The sequence below is a fragment of the Nannospalax galili genome, unplaced genomic scaffold (genome assembly GCF_000622305.1).
Source record: "Nannospalax galili isolate Female #2095 unplaced genomic scaffold, S.galili_v1.0 scaffold918, whole genome shotgun sequence".
Lineage (NCBI taxonomy): Eukaryota > Metazoa > Chordata > Mammalia > Rodentia > Spalacidae > Nannospalax > Nannospalax galili.
In genome coordinates, this window is record NW_008343216.1 from 3,739,331 (window position 1) to 3,745,014 (window position 5,684).

Genomic DNA, 5,684 nt, shown 5'->3' on the forward strand with positions numbered 1-5,684 from the left:
CTAAGGAATTACATTTGTTACATTTTAACAATAAACTAATAAAAGAATAAACTTAAAAGTTGGTATTCTAAAAATACAGTGTCAAGCATTTCTCATTCACTGGGTCTTTGAACTAGAACTGGAAAACAGGATTGCATTGTGCTAAAGTGTGTTTGGTGGTGCTGGCGTAAGTCCCTCTGGAAGGCCAAACTTCTGAATGTTGCCTTCAGTGACATTTCTCAGGTGCCCCAAACTTGTGCTTTGTCAGTTGACTCTTTGATTATAAAATATAAAAAAGGGCACTCTCTTCAGATATACAGTTACTGTGAATTCTTACTTGAATGTAGGTTATCCTTGGTTTAACTTAAGACCAAAATTTTCCTTATTTACTATATACATTAAAATTCTACAAGATTATGGTGTTTCAATAGTGCCATTGTTAAAACTGATGATTTTATTAATATGTAAGGTCCTAATGATTTCTAGTATACAGTGAAATATTTAAGACTGTCAAGTCTTATTAGAGGATTACTATAAGAACAGTTTTATATAGCTTTACAGCAGACACTGTTGATATAGTTAAGAGCGATTACACCAGTGCATGTTTCTAATCCAAGAAGGATTATTTAGCATGCTAGCATTCAAGTACTAAAAAATGATCTGTAATTATGCAATTAAGTCAGGAATCTTCATTAGGCAGTCTACTCATTTTGTAAGAATTAGTTTAAAAAATATTACCGTGAGATCTTTAAGTTTTGAGTAAAACTTCAGAAGCATGTACAGCATAGTACTCATGTTTACTTTGAAAGTGTCACAGTCCATCAGTCAATTACCTGAGTAAAGAAGAGGCAAGGCCTCCTTGAAAAAAGTCCTAGATGCAGATGTGAATTCTAATTCTAGGGGCCTCAAAAAGTATCTACCAATCTAAGGAGGACCGTGGGAGGTCAGGAAATCAACATGTAGCTAAGGATGACCTTGAACTTCTGATCCTCCTGCTTCCCAAGTGCTGGGATTAGAGGGAGTTGCCTAGTGGAGTTTTAGCTCAGATCTGTCCCACAGTGGGTCCAGTGGGTCCCCAAGTTCATTCTAGTAACTATGCTTTTACCACTGATATTTTAAAATGGTAATGATCAGAACTGTAAGATACTTATTCTTCTCTGTAATCTAGTTCTCTGATGTCCAGTCATAACAGAATGTTAATTTTGAATGAAAGACTAAGTAAACACACAGATAACAATTTCAATAATTCTTTTCATTGCTACCTAAACGGAGGTTTCATATTTTTAGTCTTAAAATTTTTTATTTGTAAGTATAAATTGTTTCACTGTATACTTACAAAATGTAAATCTATTCCAAATAAATGTACATGTCAAATTCAATTTTGGTAAAGAACAGTTAAGAAAAACACCATCTCTCATTTTTGCAAAAAACAGTGCTGGGGGCCGAACATCCTTATACTGAGCAAGCACTTGACCAGAGCCATTTTCTCCCACCCCTCACTTTCACTACTTTAGCAATGGGTATTTAATATACTCTAAATGTACTACACTTGAAATTTTTTCTGTAAATTAGGTTGTGATTAGATGAATAAATCCCAATTGTGTTTTCAGTCAGGTTACCCTTGTATAACAACTTCCATGTAACAGAATCCGACACATTAAAGAACTATAGGTTAAACTTGTCCGCCAATAGTTATTTTTAGAAAGGGCCTCCCTGTAGCCCCAGCTGGCATGAAACTCACCAAGCCGACCAGGCTGGCGTCAGTCTCACAGGGATCCAATGGCTTCTGCCTCCCAGGTGCTGGATGGGAGGCACGTGCCACCACACCTAGTATATATTTTCTAGTGTCTTGCAAACTGAAAATTTCTATTATTCTATTTACAAAAAGTACAAGTAACACAAAATTAATGTGAAAGTACTTGGGAGAGAAAAATATAAAAAGTGAACACCCAACCAGTCCTACAAATACTGGAAGCAATAAGATGGATGAAAGGAATAATCATACTGAAGAAGCTATGGAAAGAAAGCAAATGATGGTATAATTATCGAAACACAAAACAGGGCTAAGAAATCCAACAGAAAAAGACAGTAACCAACACATCAATAATAACTTTAAACATCAATGACCTCAACTACCCTATGTAATTTCTTACTATCTTCTGAATATATATCCTTGTATTTATAGACAAGTGTAGTCCTTAACACTTGATCAGAGAAGCTACTTTTTTACAACCGACAGAGACTATTACAAAGTTCCACAACTGGTCAAATGCAGTCAATAGTGACTATAAAGGGCTCAGCTCTAAGTGACACATCTACAATGCAACCTCTACACCTAAGGTTCGGGGAACAGACAGGGCAAAAAGAATGTAAGAGCCAGAGGGACAAGACACCTGGTCATAGTTAATTCATTCTAGACATGATAGGGAAGCTATATCAATGAATTCCTCACAGTATGGTAGACTAGTAAGATCTGCATAATGACAAAAGCAGTTGATATACCAAGGTAGACGGGGGAAATGTCACAGGGCTTCACTTCAAGGTGAAAAGCTAGAGGTACTAAATGGATACCAATGGAGGAGGATCAGTTTTCTCCAGGAATGAGTTCCCTTAGAGGTTATTTAACCCCAAGTCATCAGTCCTAAACGCATGTACATAAGAGCACCACTTAATGGACTGTGTATTATATATGTGTATATTTATATTATAAACATATGTACATATATGTAACAATAATAATCAAAGAAGAGGATAAGAAATTGTGAGGAAGTGAGGGAACATGGGAAGAGTTGGCGGGGGACTGGGAATGATGGAAATAAGGTAAAGACAATATTCGTCTATGAAATTCTCAAAAAAAAAAGAAAAAGACTAATAGGGGTTGGAGAGATGGTGCAGCAGTTAAGAGCACTTGTTGCTCTTGTGGTAGACCTGGGTTTGGTTCCCAGAACCCACACAGCCGCTCAAAACCACCTGTAACTCCAGTTCTGTGGGATCCAACACCCTCCTAGGGGCATGATGCACACATGTAATGCAGATAAATACATGTAGACAGAATGCTAATACACGTAACTTAAAACAAAAACAAAAAACCCAGAGTAACTTTAAACAAAGAATAAAAGGCTATATATGTTGTTTTCCACTTCTTTGGGGGAGAAAAGAAAAGTAAGTGACAACGTTCACTGCTCTAATGAAGGGAAATGCTGACATTAGCTTTCTGATCATCTTGAGTCCTTGAAGATATTTCACATGTACAACCAGTTCAGCCTGTAAAACTGGGGTATGAGCATAAAGGAAAAAGTAGGAGCTAAGAGAGACTGATGATCCTAAGGATCTTTAAGCGTGATTCTTCAAGCGACTTAAATTCTGTGAAGACATACGGTGAACCACATTAAAGAAAAAAAAAAATCACTTGGTTTTATTTTGCTGAATAAAGTCATATACTTTGAGAGCATTTTCAATTATGTGATAACTTAGAAAATGTGTACGAATTCAGAGAATGTTGAGCTCTTATGCTTCATAATACTGAGAATTTAAGGTTTTCATTTAAAAGAATAAAATCTATCCAGTGATGTTCCAATTGCAGATTTTATAATGAATTTTACTTCTTGCTTCCTGGACCTACAATTCCATTTACAAATGATTATCGCTTCTGAGTCATATCTAGAAAAAACACCAGTATTTCTTTTCAAACAGTATTTATTTTCAAAACAAGAAGACAGTGAGGCCCTTATACTTGCATGTACTGGACATTCCACACTTAACAACTGGAAGTTGGGAGAGAAGCAATGCACATCAACAGTAAGATAGGATTACAGGCTTTCATTTCAGACAAATGAGTGGGAACAGAAGGGAGAATGCGATTGTGGATTTAAAAAATCTTATTTATTTTTATTTTATGTGTATGAGTGTTTTGCCTGCATGTATGTAAGTACACCCACGTTGTAAAATGCCCATGGAGGCCCGAAGAGGCCATCAGATACCCTGGGACTAGATTAATGGATGGTTGTTAGCTGCCATGAGGGTGCTGAGACTTGAACTGGGGCCCTCTACAAGAGCAGCAAGTGCTCTTAATCACTGAGCCTCAAAATTGTCATTTTTTATAGTGCAATAGGTTGGGAAAGAGTGTCAAAAAAATAACAAATAAAATTCTACAAATCATACAAAGCAGTGCTAAAAGAATTCCTAATTAATGTGTCAAAGATATGTAATAAAATAGTTGTCATCTAAAGCATATTCTGATGATTAGAATATGCTTCACATTCCAAAAGACTCTACAGGTATAATTGGAGGGGTTACTAAACTATTATTTGATTTAAATAAAGTACAAACATTTGTCAATTAAAGGACATAATTTCTGGTAAAAAAGATAAGATGGGTAAATAAATCAGTTCAAATAAGACTAAAACAAATACATTAAACAATGTGGAGTTTGCTCAAGATCACAGTATACTCAGAGAGAGTATCAATCAACAGAATGTTAGAAATACATGTTATTCCACACAGTGAAGTGTATGTATGCCTTTCATTTAATGTTATGCCACTGTCTAACTTGTAAAACCCAAACAGTATCTTTTAAATTGTTCATCCTCCATAAGAACAATTATAAATACCAGGTGAAATTCTTTTCAAGCTTAACATCTCTGAACTTAACACATGTAACATGAAAGTCAAACCCTGGTATAATCTTGTACATATTTCAGGATGCTGGAAGATATATTCAAAATGTTTCTTTTAGAACTACATGAGGTTTCATTAGCTATATTCAATTCATTTCAATCAGTTTTATACAGGTAAAAAGCAGTTATCTTAAAATATCAACTATTCACAAAATATTTAGAGCTACACCAAAATATAAGAATGTGGTTGAGATTATTCAAATGAATGTAAACCTTAAGCTATGAAAGTAACTCCAAGTTGAGTTTCACACTGGCTTTCAATAGTGGCAACCGTCTCCCATAAGTTACATTGAAGGACATTTACTCATTTAAAGAAAAACCTGATTTATTTATTTTTAATATTTTATTATTTTTATGTGTATGAGTATGTTGCCTGCATGTAGGCAAGCGTGCCCATGTTATGCAATGCCGGAGGGGAACAGAAGAGGTCATCGGGTCCCTTGGAACTGAAGTTACGGACAGTTGTTAGCTACCAGGTGGGTCCTGGGATTCGAACATGGATCTTCTGAAAGAACAACCAGTGTTCTAAAACGCTGAGCCATCTCTCCAGCCCCCCTGATTTACTTCTTACAGTGATTCCCTTGATAAGCTGAACTTTTCATTTTGGATTTTACTTTATTTTTTTTTTAAAGTCCAGATTATTTCAACTTCTGGCCAACAAAATAAAATTGTAGTATTTTAAATTCTAGACATAAGAAATTTGAAATAAACGCTATTTAACAATTTAATGTTTGATACATGTAAGCTTAGTCAGAGAAAGAGAATGATTTTTGAAAATGTTTGAAAAAGAAATTTAACGGGAGAAAATCACCTAATCATTCCTAACACTGAAAGTCCTGTCACATAAGCACAACCAACAAATTACACACTGTGCTGAACTTCAAAAATGTATTTTAATCTCATTCCAAACAGAAATAAAATTTCTAGATACAATACAGCTCATTCAAATCAGTTTTTAAACATACATTCAGCAACTTAAAATATTATAAGGATTCAATATTTTCATCTTTTATAACCTCAATATATTAT